This window comes from Oryzias latipes, chromosome 1 (genome assembly GCF_053564925.1).
Source record: "Oryzias latipes strain Hd-rR chromosome 1, Olatipes_Hd-rR_3.1".
In the NCBI taxonomy this organism is placed as follows: Eukaryota; Metazoa; Chordata; class Actinopteri; order Beloniformes; family Adrianichthyidae; genus Oryzias; species Oryzias latipes.
This window is the reverse complement of record NC_136237.1, coordinates 23,671,596-23,678,523: the sequence shown is the minus strand read 5'-3', so window position 1 is coordinate 23,678,523 and position 6,928 is coordinate 23,671,596. Positions and strand designations below refer to the sequence as shown.

At 37.8% G+C, this 6,928-nt stretch overlaps 1 long non-coding RNA gene across 1 annotated transcript; it reads right to left on the bottom strand.

Moving 5' to 3' along the window:
• Window positions 1-540: 540 nt before the first annotated feature.
• On the bottom strand, window positions 541-2,833 carry LOC144993147 (uncharacterized). The gene is made up of 4 exons (XR_013657047.1): window positions 2,389-2,833; window positions 1,625-1,716; window positions 1,143-1,274; window positions 541-960 (listed from the first exon to the last, which is right to left on the bottom strand). It is a non-coding gene; the product is annotated as an uncharacterized LOC144993147 (long non-coding RNA).
• Window positions 2,834-6,928: the final 4,095 nt, after the last annotated feature.

The window sequence follows — 6,928 nt, the reverse complement described above, 5'->3', positions numbered from 1 at the left end:
AGCGGTGTGGGGGGCAGCGGGAAGTGTGGCTAGACCGAGACACACATGTGGAAGGCTGTCTAACGAATGTTCGAATAAAGCGCCCTAACAAGCAAACAGTTGGACCCTTATTTGCTTCCCTCAGTTAAAATAACTGAATTAAATTTAATTTAATTTTTTATCTTCTTATTTTTTTTTGGGGGGCAAATCTGTTGTTGACTTTCTGACTTACTGTTGACTTATTATTGATATATTAATATTATTTATTACTATTGACTTACATTTGATTTTATTATTATTATTATTTACTATTAATCCATTATTATTATTATTGAATTGTTACATATGCATGTTGTCATTATGTATTGTTATTTACTTACCATTGAATTATTGTAGGGCTTTTCTAAATCATTTAAATTACACGTCAAAAAGGTCTAAAACTTCTACATGATGAAAAATTATTTTTAAAAATTCTCTGTAATAATTTTTTTCTTTATTAGAAGTCCAAAAAACATATGATGTATATATATATATATATATATATATATACAGGGCCGGCCCTGGTCTTCTGGGGGCCCTAAGCGAAATTTTATTTGTGGGCCCTCTAACTGATCTGCAGCACCAACAAAGCGCAACTGTTGTTGTAATATAAATGAGATATCTCTATTAATACATTTGTGAATTATTGTTGCTGCCGAAGAATTGAATACAGTAAATTGCCTGCATGTTGGATGCACATTTAGTGGTGCACAACAAATTTTAAATGCAAAGAAATAAATATGAATGACAAATGCATATAGATATATATATTTTTAATGTAACATTAGGCACTCAACAAATGACATTCACAAAACTCCAACTTATTTAAAACAGCAACTTAATAGAAAATCAAATAACAATAAAACAATCCAACATAAAGAACACAACAGCTCAATGAGGGGGATTTTGGAAAGTCAGAGTCTTTCTCAGTCTGAAAAGGACCTCAAGTTTGTCAATTACAAAAGGGGTTTCTTCAGACATACCTTTGGTTTGTCTGAAGATGAATAACCCCTCTTGTTAAAATAAAATATGTCCAACACAAGAGGCCCTCAGCTCTCATCTGTTTGCCTAGCTGTTGGACAGGACAAGTTAAAAAAAAAAAAAAAAAAAAAAATGAAAAGGACCTCTTTGCACCAAATCCATTCTTACTGGATCAGAGAGTGTGGTTGGCCATTCAGCTGGACCAATTGGATTGGAGGAAGGTGGAATTTTGGATCCAGTCTGCTCCTCTTCCATACACGCCTCTCTTGGAGCCTCTGGAACATGAGATACAGAACTTCAATAAAAGCAAACAGTGAAAAGTAAAACAGTCAAATGTTTGCCTTTCAACAGTAGAAGTGGTGACAGCAGTTTCTTCTGCAGCTAAAAAACAAGAAATATTATTATAGAATAATCACTAATAAAGCCAATAAAAAGCCAGTTTTTCACAATTTCATGATCTTTTTATACATTTATGAGAGATTTATTGTTTGATTATTTGCATGAGGTGATATTTATTAATTTAATTATGAAGAACTTGGGACTCCATTCTCTTCAGCTGCTGTTTATGAAAAAAGGGGTTATGCAGACACTGTTTTTCAAATTACTTTACATGCTATAAAATTACCTGAGATTACATCCTTAGTGATGACAAGAACATCTTGGGATGTGGACGCTGCACCTCCTCCAATACGTTATGAGAGCAGAAGAAACTGTTGGCTGAACATGAACATCCTCATTATGTAAAATCAAAACTGTAAAATACAAATAAGAAAAAAATGTACCCATTTATAAATAATAAATGTGAACACTAATTTGAGTATAAATGGAAATATAAGCATTTATACACGTCCTTATCTATTATTTTACGTTCATGATTTTAAAATAAGTACATTTATTTTGTTTATCATTTATAAATGAGAACATTTATTTCCTATTTGTATTTGGCAGTTTTGATTCTCCATATTCCATGCCAATGCAAGATTTAAAAGACACATTCAATGTTGAAAAAGTCAGACTACCTGACCTGCTATAATAAACAGCAGTTTTTTAATGACATAAACCGGAAAATGTAGAACGCACTATATGTGTTAGCAAAACAATTAAACAATACGATTATAACATGAGTAAAACATTTTTCAGCCACCATACCATAATCATTATTTACTTTTCTCTGCTATTAGACGTTTTGGAAGGTCATGTCCGACCTCATGATCTTGGAAACTTGGATATCAGAATTATTTTCGAGTTTTCCATTGGAAATGACGACAAACGGGATTGTTTATGCAATCTTCACCTCGGATCGATTAGTATTTATTTGACGTAAATTGCGCAGCTGCACCGAAATGCTGGATAATGTATAAATACGGCTCCAACATCCTCCAAACTTACCTTATGATTGATGTTAAAGTTCTTCATCTTTTTTCAGCTCCTAATGATGGATAAAATCTCTTTGGCATGAAGTTCTCTTGTCGTTTTGATCAGTGTGATAAAATGTGCTCGTATTTTTCTTTTTCCCAACTTTATTGAAACAAAATGCGCTCGTAAATGCACACTGTGTATGGCTCAGATGGAATGATGTTGACCAATCGTTGCTAAGAGGGGCGTGACGCCCTTATTTGGGTTGCCAGATTGGTTCAGGTGTGTTGAAGGGGGGATCACAAAAGTGCAAGCAAGTTTCTTTTGCACAACATTCAGAGCGCACGTTGGTACGGAAATTCTATCAAATGGGTTGCCAGATTTGGGTCTTTCTTTATTTCATTTTTTTCGCCACTTCGGGGCCCTGGTGATGACGGGGGCCCTACGCGGCTGCGTAATTCGCGTATAGGGAGGGCCGGCCATGTATATATATATATATATATATATATATATATACGCAGTGCTAGGAACAGCTAAGATACTGCGCAGGACCCTCAAGCTCCCAGGTCCCGAGCTTGGAGGAGAAACAACCCGCGGAGGGTGAGAGGGGCGTTTTTATATATATATATATATATATATATATATATATATATATATGTAGTGTTTTTCGAACTTTTTTGAGACAAGGTATATATATATATATATATATATGGTGTTCGGGTCTGTGGGACCCGTTTTCATTTTTTATTAAAAGAAAAATGAAACAAACAATTAATTTTTCAAACTCAGAATCACTGGCCTTGGCTCATTTTCTGTGAAGAACATTTATCAGAATACATTTTAAATGACCACACACCGTACACCCCCCAAACACATTTCTATCACATATAAGATGTTCGGGTCCACTGGACCCGGGGCTAAAAGAAGTGTGGAAATTGATGTTTTGTGTACCTACACTCTGTCCTCCACCTGTCTGGGCCTGCTGTGTGTGTGTGGGGGGGGGGGGGGGGGGGGGGGGAGTGACCAGTGAGAAAGAGAGAGAGAGTTTGACTGTAAATGTGAGTTCTGTGTTTCTGCACCTGCGGTTCCCGCACAAGGTTGCAACATCAATGCAAAATTCAAGCATCAACTATTTTCGCTCTCGTTCTCCAGCACATTTGACCATTTGACTTTCTTGCGGGAATTTTTAATTTTCACTCTTTATCTGCTACAAATTGGAGGTGGGATACTATAAATATAGCTTTGCCAGTGTGGTTTCTTATCTGAACTGATCAAAATGGCCAAAAGACACTCTGTGCAGAGGGCCCTGGAATTGATTTTAGAAGAGAGAGCGGTTTTTGATGATGATGTAGAGGGAGAGGATTCAGAAGAGGTTTCAGAATTAGAGGATCACATTTCTGAAAATTCAGAGTCTGACATTGACTCTGAAGAAGATGATTAGATTGAGCATCAGCCAGTTCCAAAACGAAGCCGTCAGCACCCGTCCACAGGACCAGAACAAGACAGTCTCTGCCCCTCGGCAGTATATACCATCTAAACCTGCAAAGTATGGTATAAAGATCTGGGCTGCCTGTGATGCCACTTCCTCATATACTTGGAATTTACAAGTCTACACAGGGAAACCTGATGGAGGAGCCCCTGAGAAAAACCAAGGAATGAGAGTTGTCCTGGACATGTCTCAGGGACTGAGTGGACACAAAATCACATGCGACAACTTTTTTACCTCGCACAATCTGGGACAGGAGTTCCTAAAGAGGAAGCTGACCATGGTGGGAACAATACGGAAAAACAAGTCAGAAGTTGAAAATTTGTTCCCACTCATATCCTGATTTTAATGGATTTTCCTTATAATTTTTTAAATGATGATTTATGAATGTGATCTAACAAAGGTAAAGGGCAAATATTAACTAAATATACTGCTTGTAATTGGATGAGGTAAACATCTGTCGAGTATTTTAACATCAAAGTGTTTTATTGTGAGGCATTAAAAACCACAACATGCAACGGGTCCACCAGACCCACGAACACTGGCTGAGTAACAACAATATGAACACCACACAAGGGTTAAACTGCAACTTTTCTTTTGGAACAAATGGATTTAAAGTTTTTTTAAGGAATTAGTAGCAAGATTACTTTCATAAATCTCATAAAACTGCCAGACAATTAGATTAGACTAAATGTTTTTTTTAATTCTTTTAATTCTGTTTTAATATAAAAAAATATGCTGTGAATAATGCACATTAAAGTTGAATACTCACTTCTTAGTGTCATGAAGGTTTATGTGAAAATTCTAAAGATATATATATAAATTGACTTTGAAGCAAATTGTTATATAGTTTACTTACAATAAAAAACATGCTTCATAGGTTAATTGGCAACTCTAAATTGTCCATAGGTGTGAGTGTTGTGAGTGTTAGAGTGAATGGGTGTGTGATTGTGGACATTCTACCCTGCGACAGACTGGCGACCTGTCCAGGACGTCCCCTGCCTTCTCCCACAAGTGGGCGGGATAGGCTCCAGCACCCCGTGACCCCAAAAGGGAAAAACGGAATAGAAAAGGGATGGATGGATGAAAAATAAAATTGAATATTTATGTGATAACAAATTTATATTCCAACTTTTTTTATTGAGTTTCTCAGAACATATTAACATACAGAGCATGTTTTCAAAAGGTAAACGTGTTTAGACGACAATACAGCTCTGTTTCCCCATTCCCCTCCCAACCCGAAAAAGGTAGTGAATGCTAAAGAACGTGTGCAAGGTCCAGAGAGATTCATATCAACCGCAAAACCAAAGATAGCGGACACTCGGTTAGGAAGTAGCCTTGTTCCATATGCCTGGCTGAGAGTGTTAAAAACATGTGTCCAGAAACGTCTTAATTTAGAACAGGCCCAAAACATATGGGTATGGTTTGCTGGCGAGTGTCCACAACGGTTGCACTTATCAGAGATGGATGTGTAGATTCTGGATAGTTTTGCATTTGTGTAATGTATCCTGTAAAATACTTTGCACTGGATCAAGGCATGTCGGGCACATATAGAGGACGAGTGTATTAACTTTAAGGCTGTATCCCATTGTTCTTCAGATAGTGTCATACGTAATTCCCCTTCCCAGGTGGTTTTCATGAAGGAAATTGACCTACTGACTATTGTGTCAATCATTCCAGTTAGAACTGAAATACAGTGCTTTTGCTGTGGGTCCACCTTCAATAAGGTATCTAAAAAAGTTTCAGGGGGGCGGTTAGGATAATGAGGGAATTTTTTCTTCACAAAATCTCTTGCCTGGAGGAAACGGAAAAAATGCGAGTTGGGTAAGTTATATCTGGCTGAAAGATTAGCAAAGGTTGAGAAGATATTGTTGGTATATAGGTCCTTGACCTTTTTAAGTCCTTTACTATGCCATATTTTAAAAACCGCATCAGTGGTGGAGGGAGCAAAATTACAACTATTTAGTAGGGGAGATAGTATTGAAGGACCATGCAGACCGAAATATTTTCTGAATTGTCTCCAGATGGCAACTGTTTCCTTTACAATGATATTGCCTCCAAAAAGAGGTAATGTCAATGGAAATTGCGAGCAAAGAACTGAGGACAGCGAGTAGGGACCAGATCCCTTCTCCATTTTTTCCCAGACAGGCAGGGAAGTATCATCATCATACATCCAGTATAGGAGCTTCTGTATATTTGCTGCCCAGTAATATTGTCTAAAGTTGGGGAGGCTAAGACCTCCTATGTTCTTAGGTGACTGTAATACAGATTTACGGACTCTAGGTGTTTTCCCGCTCCATAGGAAGTGAGAAATTCGTTTTTCCAGTTTGTCGAAAAAAGCTTTATTAATAAGTATAGGAATGTGCTGGAAGAGATACAGGAATTTAGGAAGGACGGTCATTTTGATAAGATTCACTCGCCCAAGCAGTGACAGAGGCAAAACTGACCAACGATCAAAGTCTTCTCCAATGCTCTCTAGGAGGGATTCAAAGTTGCATTTTTTCATTTCGGAAGTAGAGGAAGATATGAATATACCTAAATATTTAAAGCCAGTTTCCACTTGTTTAAAGGGGGCTATTGAATGAGACATCTCTCTGGCTGGGAGGTTTAAAGGAAATTGTTCACTTTTCTGGTAATTAACCTTATAACCTGAGAATGATCCGAATTTATCCAAAATGTCCAATAGTATGGGCAGGGACTTAAGTGGGTCAGAAATATAAAGGAGAACATCGTCTGCATAGAGCGACACCTTGTGGGTAATGCCAGATCTAACAATACCTTTAAATCTTTCTTCTGCACGCAACCAAATAGCAAGCGGCTCTATCGCGATGGCAAATAGCGCAGGCGAAAGAGGACACCCCTGTCTTGTACCCCTCCTGAGAGGGAAGGGAGGTGATAGGGTGTTATTTGTCCGAAATGATGCCATTGGAGACGAATAAAGCAGCTTGACCCACTCAATAAAGTCATTGCCCAGGCCAAACCTGGACATTGTTTCATATAGAAAGGTCCACTCAACGCGATCAAAAGCCTTCTCGGCGTCGAGTGACACTATGACTTCTGGTGCTAAGCAGCAAGGTGAATGAATAA